This window comes from Molossus molossus, unplaced genomic scaffold (assembly GCF_014108415.1).
Source record: "Molossus molossus isolate mMolMol1 unplaced genomic scaffold, mMolMol1.p scaffold_m16_p_1, whole genome shotgun sequence".
NCBI lineage: Eukaryota > Metazoa > Chordata > Mammalia > Chiroptera > Molossidae > Molossus > Molossus molossus.
Genome location: NW_023425344.1, coordinates 205,978,860 through 205,994,060, shown reverse-complemented (window position 1 = coordinate 205,994,060; position 15,201 = coordinate 205,978,860). Strand labels below are relative to the sequence as shown.

Below are 15,201 nucleotides of genomic sequence, written 5' to 3'. Positions count from 1 at the left end.
AAGGACCTGTACATAAATACTGTACTCTAGTTGGTAGATATACTTCTCATGGTGGTACTAGTTAACTATTCTGAACTTGCTTCACATGTATACTGGGGTGGAACGAGTAAGTAAACAAATGACTAAAGCTAGGTTTCTCACAGACATTGGTATGAATTTAACACATATACTGCTTATTATGTAATACAGATGAAAAATATAGAATTATAGATATGTAGAGATACATGGATTAGCATACATATGTATAATTCCTAGCTCTGTTCTCTGAGAAAGCCTAGAAAGTGATACCTCAATAGCAAGGAGTACACCCAACACCTAGACATTGGTCTCTAATCACAATCTTCCAATACAAGAGACCAGAACTCCTTGGTGAAATGACTGATTTTACGAGTAGGGTGGAGAAAATTCAACATGCGCCTGGAGTTATCTTGTAGTGCCAGAAATCAGGAACTCAAAAAAGAAAAGGAGGAGGACGTATCAGAGGGATACAGGGGTCAACACTGGAATAATTTTAGCAACAAAATAAATAGCACAGTATTGCATTGTAAGCCAATGTATAAAATAAGTATACACATTGATGTGAATGACTGAATGAATAAATCAGTTAAGAATGAAAGAGAAGGGACAAACTGCCTTACAGAATTCTTAATAATACAGAGATAGATAGATAGATGATAGATAGATAGATAGATAGATAGACAGACCCCATCCATAAAAATGAAGCACAATCACCCCACCCCTTTGAGTGTAGACTAGAATTAGTGACTCACTTCCAAAGAATATAGTGCAGAAAAACAAAAATAATAACTTTACAGTGGAGAAACCTAGCAAACATTACCTTAACCAACTAATATTACCATGTACCCCATACGATGTGACAAAATTCTTCCCTAAAACTCTGAACCTTAGTCTAATCATAAAACATCAGACAAAAACAAATTGAGGGACATTCTACAAAATACCTGACTAGTACTCAGAACTATCAAAGTCACTAAAAACAAAGGACGACTGAGAGACTGCCACAGATTATAGGAGACTAAGGAGACACAGATGCAATGTAAAATCATGTATGGCAGTGGTTCTCAACCTTCCTAATGCCACGACCCCTTAATACAGTTCCTCATGTTGTGGTGACCCTCAACCATAAAATTATTTTCGTTGCTACTTCATAACTGTAATTTTGCTACTGTTATAAACTGCCATCAGAAATATGTGTTTTCCGATGGTTTTAGGCGATCCCTGTGAAAGGGTTGTTCAACCCCCAAAAGGGGTCGCAACCCACAGGTTGAGAACTGCTGCTGTATGAGATACTGGAACAGAAAATGAAGACCAGTGGAAAATCTGGCAAAATCCAAGTTTAGAATTTGGAGTTTGGTTAATGTAAGGTACCAATAGTGGTTTCTTGGTTTTGACAAATGTACTTGGTATTGTAAAATGTTATTATGGGAAGCTAGGTGAGGGATATACAGGAACTCTGTATTATCTTTGCAACTATTTAATAAATCTATAATTATTCAAAAATAAAAGTTTCTATTATTTTAAAAAATGGACAAAAGACTCAAACAGACCACTTCACCTAAGAGGATATCTGTGTGGCAAAAAAGCACATGACAACATGTTCAACATCATTAGCTATTAGGAAAATGCAAATTAAAACCATTATCAGATATCACTGCAAACCTAATATAATGGCTATAAGGCATTGTGCTAAGTAAATGCTTGTGTAATAGTCTCAAATGGCTACATACTGTATAATTCCATTTAATGATTATTTCTGAAAAAACAAAACTAAAATGACAGAGTGGCTGTCAAAAGTTACTGATGGGGTGAGGAAGGTACAATTACAAAGGAACAGGGATCGCATGAAGGAGTTCTATGAATTAATCGAACTGTCTGGAAACTGTGATGCTGGTTACATGAGTATACAGGCATGTTAAAAATTCATCAGCTGTGCACAGAAAAGGTCAATTTTACTGCATGTTCATTTAAAAGCATAAATTTATGATACTTAAACAAATAACCTTTAATTCATCAAGGTTTTTCCAGGATATTTAATTTGAATTTTAGTCTATAAAAATTCTCTTATTTATTCTGGCTGCTTTTAAGATAGAGCAGTGACAAATATCACAGCTCAGTCCTGAAATGCAGAATCACCTGGGGATCAGAAGCCTAAATGTCAGTTCCTCCATGTGGTGCATCACCTGGAATGGATTCTAATCTGCTAACAATTACAACCCTATCTAACTGAAGAGTAAATCCTGACATCTACTTAATTGCATCATAGAAGAACTTCCATTAAAGTTGTCTTAAAAAAAAACAAAAAGAAAAAAGAAAGAGAGCCCTGGTCGGTTTGGCTCAGCGGTTAGAGCGTCAGCCTGCAGTCCAGAGAGCCCAGGGTTCAGTTCCCGCTAAGGGCATGTACCTCGGTTGCAGTCTGTCCCCGGCCCTGGTTGGTTGTGCGGTGGCAGCCACTCGATGTGTCTCTTTCGCGTCGATGTTTTTCTCTCTCTCTCCCTCCCACTCTATCTGAATAAAAAATGAAAAAATGTCCTCGGGTGAGGATTAAAAAAAAAAAAAGAAGAAGAATACTGATTTATAGTCAGAAAATTTCAGGGAGAGAAAAAATGTTTGGTGGTTAATTCTACTTCAAATGCATAGAAAGCATTCTAAAAATATAAAAAGTAAAATACAATCACTTGTTTCTACCTTTATTATCAGGAAAAAAATTAGTTGTTTTATTTGAATAAATAGGACAGCTGAAACAAAAATGTAAATCGGATACATAATATTTCAGAATTAATTCTATTCTTTTGCAAGAGTTCATCTTACCTCAACCAAGACACTAGTACTACAAGCTTTCATTATATACTATATATACACAGGGCACAAAATATTCAAATCCATAAACTACAGAAATTATTTTAAATTAAAAAAAAACATAAGTACAAAGGTGTTACCTGTCTTAAATACCTTTATCATATTTAATCTATTAGATTTCTAAGTTTATTTTAGGTGTTATTTTATCTTTTTTATTTATTTTATCCTCACCCGAGGACAGTTTTCCATTTTTTTTTTTTGTTCAGATGGAGTGGGAGGGAAAGATATGGAGAGAGAGAGAAACATCGATGTGAAAGGGATACATCGAGTGGTTGCCACATGCACAACCAACCAGGGCCAGGGACAAACTGCAACTGAGGTACGCATCCTTAGCGGGAACCGAACCCGGGTCTCTCTGGACCACAGGCCGACACTCTAACCGCTGAGCCAAACTGGCCAGGGCTTTAGGTGTTATTTTAAAAAATCATATACAGCCAAATACTTGTACTTAAATGAAACTCAATGATTACTTGTTTTTTTTTAAGACTATAATTGTTTGCAGTTGTGCTAGTAAATTTAGCAACAATTTCACATTGCTATGCTTTATTTATTCATTTTTAAAAATATGTTTTTATTGACTTTTTAGAGAGAGAAGAAGGGAGAGACAGAGATAAACATCCATCGGCTCCCTCCAGCATACCCCCCAACTGGGGACAGAGCCTGCAACCCAGGCATGTGACCAGGAATGGAACCAGGACCTTTCAATTCATGGGATGACACTCAATCCACTGAGCCACACTGGCTGGGCATTACTATGCTTTATTTCAGCGGTTCTCAACCTGTGAGTCGCGACCCCTTTGAAGATTGAATGACCCTTTCACAGGGGTTGCCTAAGACCATCGGAAAACACATATTTCCGATGGCAATTCATAACAGTAGCAAAATTACAGTTATGAAGTAGCAACGAAAATAATTTTATGGTTGAGGGTCACCACAACATGAGGAACTGTATTAAGGGGTCGTGGCATTAGGAAGGTTGAGAACCACTGCTTTATTTAAAAGAATCAAAGACTTTTTTCAGCCCTGGTCAGTTTAACTCAGTAGTTAGAGCGTCAGTCAGCCTGTGGACTAAAGAGCCACGGGTTCGATTCCAGTCAAGGGCATGTACCTCGGCTGCAGTTCAGTCCACGGCCCTGGTTGGGGTCATGCAGGAGGCAACCAGTCAATGTATCTCTCTCACATCAATGCCCCTCCACCCCATCTGAAGATAAGTGGAAAAATATCCTCGGGTGAGGATTTAAAATAAATAAGTAAATAAAAGAATCAGATTTTTTTTAAAAAGGCCAATCTACAACTACACTAATTGCAAATGAAAAACAAAAAAACAGCTGTAAGAAATAGTTTTTACCTTGGACCTTGTATTTTCCTAATATTATATTCGATTAGAAATAAATGGCCTGGCCCAGCTGGTGTGGCTTAGTGGCTGAGTGTCGACCCATGTACCAAGAGGTCGCTGGTTCAATTCCCAGCCAGGGCACATACCCAGGTTGTGGGCCAAATTCCCAGTGAGGGGTGTGCAGGAGGCGGTCAACTGATGTTCTCTCTCATCGATGTTTCTATCTCTCTCTCCCTCTCCTTTCCTCTCTAAAATCAATAAAGAGAAAAAAAAATTAAAATAAATAAATGGCCTGCCTCAAGAATTTAGGATTATTTTTCCCAGAAACACATTTGTAAAAATAAATGACTTACATCTGGCAACTTATCCTTTCTCACTGAAGCCATTTGTATGTAGTTGCTCTAACAGTTCACTAAGGCCATTTTAGTTTCACCACCCATTAAAATATGCTTATTCCTCCATGTAATCTTATCAGTAGATGTTCAGTTTACTAAACAAAGGCTGCTTTAATAATTCAAATCTGACTTCTAAAGATGCAATGCACCTTTCAAAAGCTTTCAGTAAAACAGTAAATTTCATCTGTCTTTCTGTGGCACTGCATGTATTTAAGTTACTCCCTTATTTTAATGTCTATAACCACGAAGGATATTTTCTCCCTCTTTTCAAAAGAATCAAGAGAACCTCAGTCATTGTTATCATTACACCATTCACTGATATACTTCCAACTTTCTTCAAAAGTTTCCATTTAATAAGAATTTTCACACGTGAACTAAATCCAACAGAATGCTATACTTTCCTAGACACTGAGATATAAAAAAAATTTCACAGAAATCAATATTATGTACTAACATTTTAAAGTTTATAGTACATTAATCCACTTTACAAAATAAAAGTAGCTATCACCTTGCTTCACCCAAGTTAGTATCACCAAACTTAATATGAGAATAGACATCTCCCCATAAGTAAATCAAGTGAATTTTCTACCCACTATACCAAGTCACTTGTTCACAAATGGAAGTTTTTGTATAAACATATTTAGGCTATTTGTCCGAAGACAGGGAGAGTCATACTGATAAGAAATTATCCATGATTAATGTTAAGCTGCCAAAGAATCATGAAGAAATTGTGGATGGAGAGAGAACCTGGTATATATTAAGGTGCCCTAAGAATACATATGACATTTACACTTTGTAGCCCAAACTTATGTTAGAAGTATATTTTGCCACTCATTAGTAGTTCTGACAATAAAACGTTCTGAAATGGTCAAGTTGAAAATTAATGCCTGGGTAGATTATCTATGAATAGCATATACTTTCGCTTATTCCAATCCATCATTATTAAAATTCCCACTGCTGCTTTGGACGATTACATAATACAGAAATACAGAATTGTAACCTTGACCATCTCTGAAAAAAATTAAGAATAACTGTCTTTAGAAGTCATTGAACAATTGATAAGAATCCTGCAGTTTTTCCATAAAAAGTACACTGACGCTCAGCACACAGTGGAAGCACATCATCAATTGTATACGAGACAGATGCTCTAAGAGTAGTAAACAACAGATACTAAACCTCTTTCATTATTATTTTTTCTTTATTGATTTTAGAGAGAGAGGAAGAGATGGAAACACTGATGAGAGAGAACATTGACTGTCCGCCTCCTGCATGCCCCTCATTGGGGATTTGGCCCTAGATTGGCACAATCTAGGCATGTGCCCTGACTGGGAATTGAACTGGCGACCTCTTGGTGCATGGGTTGATGCTCAGCCACTGAACCACACCAGCTGGGTATCTTTTATTATTTTTATTTTTATTTTTTTTTTATCCTCACCCGAGGATATTTTTCCATTTTTTGTACAGATAGAGAGGGAGGGAGAGAGAGAAAGGGAGAGAGAGAGAGAAACATCGACGTGAAGGGACACATCGAGTGGCTGCCACCCGCACGACCAACCAGGGCCGGGGACAAACTGCAACCGAAGTACGTGCCCTTAGCGGGAACCGAACCCGGGTCTCTCCGGACCGCAGGCCGACGCTCTAACCGCTGAGCCAAGGGCCTTTTATTATTTTTTAAAAGTCTAGCCATTCACCAAAAAGCCATATTGAGAAGTTTGTTTTAATGTGCTTTAGGGTTGGCAATTTTTCACTATCTATTGATGAATATTGGTTTAAAGCAACTGCTGATTATTTTTTACTTGGGTAATTTCTGGCTATTGAAGGTAGGGGGGAAAGCAAAAGTTCACCAATTTATGAGAACAGATTTTGTAAAGCTGCCTTTAACACTTTAGGGTTTTTTTGTTTGTTTTTGTTTTGTTTTTTTATCCTCACCTAAGGACATTTTTGCATTTATCTTCAGATAGAGCAGGAGGGAGAGAGGAGGGAAGAGAGAGAGAGAAACATGGATGCGAGAGAGACACATCAAGTGGTTGACACCCACATGACCCCAACCAGGGCCAGGGACAAATTGCAACCAAGGTACGTGCCCTTAGCAGGAAATGAACCCAGGACTCTCTGGTCTGCATACCTACGCTCTAACCACTGAGCAACCGGCCAGGGCACTTCAGAGTTTTTACTAAGAAAAATAAAATGGAGATTCTTCAGCAGAATCTTAAATTGTCATCTGAATCTGGGTTACTGAACTCAAGATTCCTCACTGCTTTAGGAATAGAACAAAGCAGAAAAGAGAGTTAAGTCAAGTTCCTCACAAAGGAAAAACAAGTAAGCCTTTGTTAACAATATCTGTTGAGCATCTAGTATGTAAAACACTGTTGTAGTGGTGGGGTGAGGAAAGGGCCAAAACAAAGAACACTACACTGGTACCTGCTTTCAAAGAACTAACACAAATATAAAACACACAAAGAATCCTTTATAAAGCATGGCTGTATCTGTTTTGTGTAAGTATACTGCTATATACATAAGGGCAGGGGCCATGACTTATCTTGTTTACCATAGTAACCTCAGTGCCTATTGTTAGTATGAAGTAAGTGATCAAAAACTATTGGTTGGATAAATTAACACATTCAACAGTTATGTCAATACTGACACCCAGCTTCCTTGACTCCAGGAACCTAGCCACCTTTGACAGGCAGAATAATGGCCCTCCAAAGATATCCTTGGTCCTCTCCCCCTAACCCCCAACCTAGTTTTTCTTACATGGCAAAAGAGACTTTCAGTTATAATTAAGGTTAAGAACACTGAGATGGGGAGAGTATCCTGGATTATCCAAGTGGGCCCAATTTAATTATGAGTCCTTTAATGTGGAAGAGAAAAACAGAAGATGGGTCAGAGAGATGAGACAGAAGGAGGAGATACTAAAAGTCTTAAAGGGACTTGACCTGTTGTTGCTGGCTTTTAAAATGGAGAAAGAAAGCCACATGTGAAGGAATGAGGGTAGTCTCAGGAGCTGGGAAGAGCCCTCACCTAACACCTAACAAGGCAACTGGAATTTAAGTCCAAACTGCAAGGAAAAGAATCCAGCCCTACATCCTCCAGAAAGGAACACCACCACGCCAAAATTTTGATTTTAGCCCTGCAGGACCTGTGTTGTCTTACTGACCTACACAACATAAGATAATACATTTTTGTTTAAACTACTAAATCTGTAGTGATGTGCTATGGCATCAATGGAAAACTAATATATCCCTTTTAACCTCTATTCTAGCAACCCAAATATATAGCCTCTTGTCATCTCATCATCCTGTCACTACTTCAATAAAAGATCTAAAATTCTCAAATGCTTCAATCTGATTACAGTATCTTATTTTTAACTCTTCTACTTCACACTTCTCACACCTGCCATTAAGAAAGAAAGTCGTCGTGGCCAGTCTGACTCAGCAGTTAGAGTGTCAGTCCTCAGACCAGAGTCGTGGGCTCGATGCTGGTCAAGGTCACGTACCTTGGTTGTGGTTCATCCCCAGCCCTGGTCAGGGTCGTGCAAGAGGCAACCAGTTGATGTTTCTCCCTCTCTTTCTCTCTTCTTCTCCTCTCTCTCCCTCCCTCCCACTCTATCTGAAGATAAATGGAAAAATATCCTCGGGTGAGGATTAAAAAAAGAAAGACCTTGTTTAAAAAAATGGATATCTTGAAACAAAAAATTAGTATTTTCTAGTTCCAATGTTTGGTTAGCACTGTGCCCGATAACGAGCACACGACAGCCCTGAGAACCGTTGTACCAAACTGCAAATTTCACATTCTCTGCAACACACAGTACCAAGAACATGCACGGAAATAAGTTATTAAACAACCCAGTGTGTCAAATCCTGATTAGCTTACTTTCAAAGGAAAGGCTTTTTGTTTTTAAATTTGGTACCATTTTTGCCTCTTTATATTTATACACTTGCTCTAAAATATTAAAAACAACCTCATAAACAATCTGTTTAACAGTAATTAGAATTTTATCTAGTTAAAACAACAGCAGAGCATGCCACAACACAGATGGCAGAAGACTTTCTCCTTGCCTGATCAGTGTCAAAGAAATGTTCTCCTATTTCATGAGCATGAAGAATCTTGTTGCAGGCTATCTCATTTACAAAATACATACTTAGGAGTGGAAGGACAGCTTTATTAAGAAAGTCTTTGTTCAGCAGAACTCTTGGCTATTTCTCAATGTAAAGACTTTCCTTACTGCCCAGAAAAAACCTAGCCAAATATATGATTAAGGAATCAGAATAAATGGGAGTTTGTACTATTGATTTTACTTTGGTTCCAAGTCTTTAAGCACACTAATACCTTACGGAGCAGGTTCCCAAACTTGGTGCTTTTAAAAATCCCAATGTTCAAGTTCTACCCCATATCAATTAAATCAGAATGTCTGGGTATGGGACAAGAATTAGTATTTAAAGATCCCTAAGTGGTTCCAGCGTGGTTTATTATTAGCAATGTGGCATGGTGCAGGGCACTGAATGGAATCAGGAGGTCTAGATCTGGCATTGGCTCTACCACCAGTGAGCCTGGGTATGTCACAGGGTAGCCATTTCTTCATCTGTACAAAGATAAGCTTGGACAAGTCATTTCTAGTATCTGCCATGTTGTAAGTCTAGGATGAGATTCCTTAGTTCTCTTCTAAAGATTAGACTGCCTCAACATTTAAACTATGTAAAAAATTTTAAATCTTTGATCTAACATTTATTCCAGCCTGTTAAAAGTTTATTTTTGTAAGAAAGATAATCTTACACTTGAAATTTAGCTATTCTTCAATTGTGCAGATTTGGAGATATCATTATATCTACCCAGGTCAAAAAATGATATGTGTTGGGAACAACGGGGAAGCTTGAATTATTTCAAAATATAGTTTGCTGTTAAACTATTTCTTGAATTTCCATTAAATTGTACTATACTGCATGTATTCTAATATTCTTTTTGTGTGTGTGTCAATCCTTACCCAAGGATATTCTTCCACTAATTTTTAGAGACAGTGGAAAGGAGCGAGGGGGAGAGACAGAAAGAAACATCAATGTGAGAGAGACACACGGATCGGTTGCCTCCCACACAACCCCGATCAGGGTTGGGGATCAAATCTGCAACCTAGGTACATATCCTTGACTGGAACTGAACCCAAGACCTTTTGGTCCAAGGGCCAACGCTCTTACTGCTAAGCCAAACTGGCCAGGGCTATTCTGATATTCTTAAATAGCATTCCTGGTTTAATTTAGGTCTTAAAGATATAAAATGATTTTGACTTTTTACCAATATTAACTTATTAGAGTAAATCATTAATGACACCATGAACATGGGTTGAAAGAATCCCTAAGCAGCAAGTTATTGTTTGACAGTCTCAAACTGAATTTGTACCCTTGGCCAGCCCTCTTACAAAGACATGCTACCAATGAGGAGGATGCATGAAAAAAAGTTAATTCATTCAACAAGTTAAGCATTTTATAGTACCAGGGTTTGGGGACTGGGTAGCAGACTTCTAAGATCCACTGCCAATGATCTCTGCCTCATGGTATTCACATGCTTGTGTAACATCCTGTTCCTGTGAGTGTGTCTTCCTTCTAAAGAATAGAATATGGCAAAAGTGATGGGAGGTCACTTCTCTGATTAGGTTATAAAAGATTGTGATGTCCTCCTTGCTGGCACTCTTCCTTGCATTCTCACTTACTTGTCCTGATCTCAATTGCTTACTCTGGGGAAATGCTCTATGAAGAGGTCTACATGGCAAGGGAGGCCTCTGGTCAATTCCAACAAGGAAATGAATCCTGCCAACAACCTCACGTGTGAGCTAGGAAGTGGATTCTGCCATCTTAAACTTTTAGATGGATGGGCTGCATGCCTAGTCAATTTATTGACTGTAGCCTTGTAAGAGACCTACCTAAGCTGTTCCTGCATTCCGGACCTACTGTGAGATAATAAATGATGTTGTGTGCTGCTAAGTTTTGAGATAATTTATTATGCAGCAATAGATAACTAATATAGGCACAGCGCAATGAATGAAAACACTGTACTGAAGGAACCAAAAGTTGAATAATGAATAGGATCAAGGTATCAACAAACTAGTAATGGGTGAGAGACATGTACATTCAATAGCAAGCACTGTATTAATATTTGTTTTAGAATGACTGAACCAGCCCAGCCGGGGTGGCTCAGTGAATTGAGCATTGTCCCAGTTTGATTCCTGGTTAGGGCACATGCCCGGGTTGCAGGCTCGATCCCCAGCTGGGGGCATGCAGGAGGCAGCCGACTGATGTTTCTCTCTCACATCAATGTTTCTATTTCTCTCTCTAAAGAATCAATAAAAACATATTAAAAAAAAAAAAAAAAAAAAGAATGACTGAACCAACCACAAGGATTCTCTCACTGATCTATGCTAGCACAGTGGAGTAATCTAAAAAATTAAAAGGTACTAAATTTTACATTCATATTTTAATCACTGTAATTCATGTTCTGACAGATTTAACTCCTTATTTATACTCATATTGGGTTTAGATTTAATTAGTTTACATCCCCCTCAATGTATACTAATTAGGAGGTGAAGAGTAGTCCAGAATCATCCTAGACAACAAGGAGCAACCCAGATGACATTAAAAAATAATTTTTCATAGATGATCCAAAGTGGAAAATCCACACGCAACATTTCATAAAATATAACTAACTGTTAAGAATTTTCAAAATCTAGACGTAGAAGAGAAGTAAAAATTTCAGTCAAATTTTACTAATATAAAAAAGCCCAAAACACACCTGGCTTATGTGGCTCAGTAGCTTGAGTGTTGTCCCATGGACTGAGAGGTCCCGGTTTGATTCCAGATCAGGGCACATGCCCTGGTTGCAGGCTCAATCCCCAGTAGGGGGCGTAAAGGAGGCAACAAATCAATGTTTCTCTCTCACATTGATGTTTCCATCTCTCTCCCTAAAAAAGAAAATCAATAAAAACATATATATTTTTTAAAAGCCCAAAACACTTTAATTAGATTTCATAAATTTTTATAGGTAATTAACAACTTTTGCCTAAGGTAACACCATGTCTTTTCCATCCATTTTTCAACCTACATACACTTCATTTCCTTTTTTTTAAACTATCAGTGATAAAAGAGATAAACTGCTTAGATGAAGCAATATTTAAATAGTTTCTCAAAGATAAGAACACGACACCCAGCCAGTGTGGCTCTGTGGTTGAAAGTCGACCCCATGCACCAAGAGGTTACGGGTTTGATTCCCAGTCAGGGCACATGCTCAGGTTTTGGGCCAAATCCCCAGTGGGGGGCATGCAAGAGGTGGCCAATCGATGTTCTCTCATCAATGTTTTATCTCTCTCTCTCCCTCTCCCTTCCTCTCTCTAAAATCAATAAAAAATAAAAAAAAATAAAAAGATAAGAACAGGACTTGATTGAGCTGAGAAAATAATTTTATATTATTTTTACATTTGTATTTGAATAGTGTTTTACACATTTTCCATGGTGCTATTGCATCTTTATTATGATCTTCATACTGACATACTGACATATACAAAAAGCAGGCAGACATAATCACCTCCTCCCCCACCTCCAACATACTTACACATACTTTACAGATAGAAAAAATTGAGTCACAAAGAGATTAACTGACTTGCTCAAGGTCAATGAACTATAAGTGGTTTAATCTGGACTATGACACTTCTTTCAAATCTAAGTCCACTGTTTTCTATCACGACATATTACCTCATCCAATGATTAAAGAAAAGTACCACTGTGTAAGTCTACAAACACCTGACCATAAAGGCATCTGCCTTCAGGACTGGGGGTTTTCACATTCCAAACTATTATAAAAATGTTTTGCAGATGTTACAAATGTGCTAATATTCTTATAGAAACAAGAAAAAATGCTCAAGAAGTGAATAAAAATCAACTAAAGAAAACTTAGTATCCAAAGCAGTAAGAACATGAGATTAATGGTTATTCTCTGTACATAAGATCAATGTTTTAGAACCTCTGAACTATTAAACAGATAACCACTGCGGCCAGAGTAGATATATGAGAGGCTATTCCAGGCAAAATCACATATTACGCTAGACCTCATAGTGGATCATTATCTGAATAACCATGGAAATTTGTACTGAAAATAGTAAGAATAAATTTTTTTTTTTTTTTTGCCTTAGTAGAAATCTAGATTCATTTCTAAACCCAATCAGGCTTACTGGGACTCTCAAATTGCAAATATGGCTGCAAACCCAGTGGGCAATAGCATACTTGGAATTAACAGAATCTGGCCTAGGTGGAGAGGACCATTCACTGCTAGGGCCAAGTTAGACTAACCTAAAAATAGGTAAGGCTTCAGTACACATGGTTTGGCTCTGTGGAATAGTATCTGTTACCTCAAATACTCTTTCCTTTCTTCCATTTTCAGCCAATACCAAAGGAATGACATGTTACATCAGACTTCATTATAGTTCCTCCAAGAAAATAGGTGGTTGGAGAGAAGTTAAAACCATTTAACTATGAAGGTAAAAAAAGATTTACACCTCCTCTAAAGAAGACAGGAAAGAAGAAAAAAAAAAGCAAAGAATAGATAAGACAAATAGAAAACAAATAACAAGATGGCAGACATAAGCCCAATCACATCAAATGTAGATGGTCTGAACTTCTGATTAAAAGGAGACTGTCAGACTACATAAAATGTGGTATACAAGAAACCCGATTTAAATATACAAACACAAAGTTTAAAATTAAAAGACTGTAAAGATATACCAGGCTAACACTAATCAAAAGAGAGCTGGAAAATATTTCCTATATATTTCACAGCAAAGACTATTACCAAGGATAAATGGGATCATTTCATAATAATAAAGGAATCAATTTAAGAGGATATAAGAATCCTAAACTAACAGCTTCAAAATATATAAAGCGAAAACTGAAAGAATTGCAAGGAAGAATAGAAAAATCCACGATTATCAGAGATTTCAACACTCTTCTCCCCAAAACTGACAGAACAAGATAGAAAATTAATAATACAGTAGATTGAACAATACTCAACTAATTTGACTTAACTGACATTTATAGACCATTCCATTCCACTCAACAATACCAGAAAACACATTCTTTTCAAGTACACATAGAACCATGACCCAAGTCAGACTATATTCTGCGTCATAAAACCATTCTCAATAAATTTTAAAGATTTAAAATCATACAAATTATATTCTCTGATAACAATGGAATTAAATTAAAATCAGAACATCCAAAAAAAGAATACCATCGATCTGGAAACTAAATGACACGCTTCTAAATTTTAGAAAAGACGGTCTGAAATCAAGACCTTAGCTTCTACCTTAAGAAATTAGAAATAGAAGAGCAAATTAAACCCAAACAACAAGTAAACTGTTCTCTCCTTTTCTGTAAGAAAAACAAGCAGACCAAGGGAAAGAAAGAAAAAATAAATAAATATAACAAAACAGAAAAAAGTCAAAGGGATAAAAAGATAGTTCTTTGACATCAATAAAATGCAAAATGGTAAAGGCACTTTGGAAGACAGTTTCTTATAAAACAAAATATATTCTTATTATACAATCCAGCAATCATTGACCCAATGATTGACCCAAATGAGTTGAAAACTTAATCCACAAAAAACCTGCATATGGATGTTTTTAGCAGACTTATTCATAGTCATCAAAACTTGAGAACAACCAAGATTAACCTTCAGCAGGTGAATGAATAAGTAAACTGTAGCATATCCAGACAATAGAATATAATTCAGTGCTAAAAAAAAAAAAGAACTATCAAAAGACATGAAGGAACTTTACCCTGGCCGATTTTGCTCAGCGGTTAGAGCATCAGCCCTCAGACCAGAGTCTTGGGTTTGATTCCGATCAAGGGTACGTGCCTGGGTTGCAGGTTTCCAGGTCATGCAGTAGGCAACCAATCAATGTGTCTCTCTTGCATTGGTGTTTCTCTTTCTCTCTCTCCCCAAAACTCTATCTGAAGATAAATGAAAAAAATGTCCTCAGATGAGGATTTAAAAAAAAAGACATGAAGGAATTTTAGTGCATATTATTACTAAATAAAGGAAGCCAATGTGAAAAGGCTACATACCATATAATTCCAACTATATGACATTCTGGAAAAGGTAAAACTATGAGGACAGTAAATATCAGTGGTTTCCAGGAGTTGAGGGGTGCGGAGGGAGAGATGACTAGGCAGAACACAGGATTTTTAGGGCAGTGAAACTACTCTGTATGATGTTGTAATGGTGAATACATGTCATTAAACATTTGTCCAAACCCATAAAAATGTATAACATCAAGAGTGAACTGTTGTAAATTGTGGACTTTGGGTAATAATGATGTATGAATGTAGGTTCATCAATTATAGCTAATATACCACTCTGGTGAGGAATGTTGGTAGTGAGGGAGGCTGTGCATGTGCGAGGGAGATGAGTATATGGAAACTCTGTACTTTCTTTCTTTCTTTTTTTTTTTTAATCCTCACCAGAGGACATTTTTCCATTTTTTGTTCAGCTAGAGCGGGAGGGAGAGAGAGGAAGACAGAGAGAGAGAAACATCTATGTGAAGGGACACATCGAGTG

General features: G+C 37.2%; 1 protein-coding gene across 1 annotated transcript in view; it reads right to left on the bottom strand.

Moving 5' to 3' along the window:
- Window positions 1–15,201, bottom strand: part of GLCE (glucuronic acid epimerase) — a 101,196-nt gene that overhangs the window by 63,147 nt on the left and 22,848 nt on the right. The gene's annotated exons all lie outside the window — the stretch shown is intronic.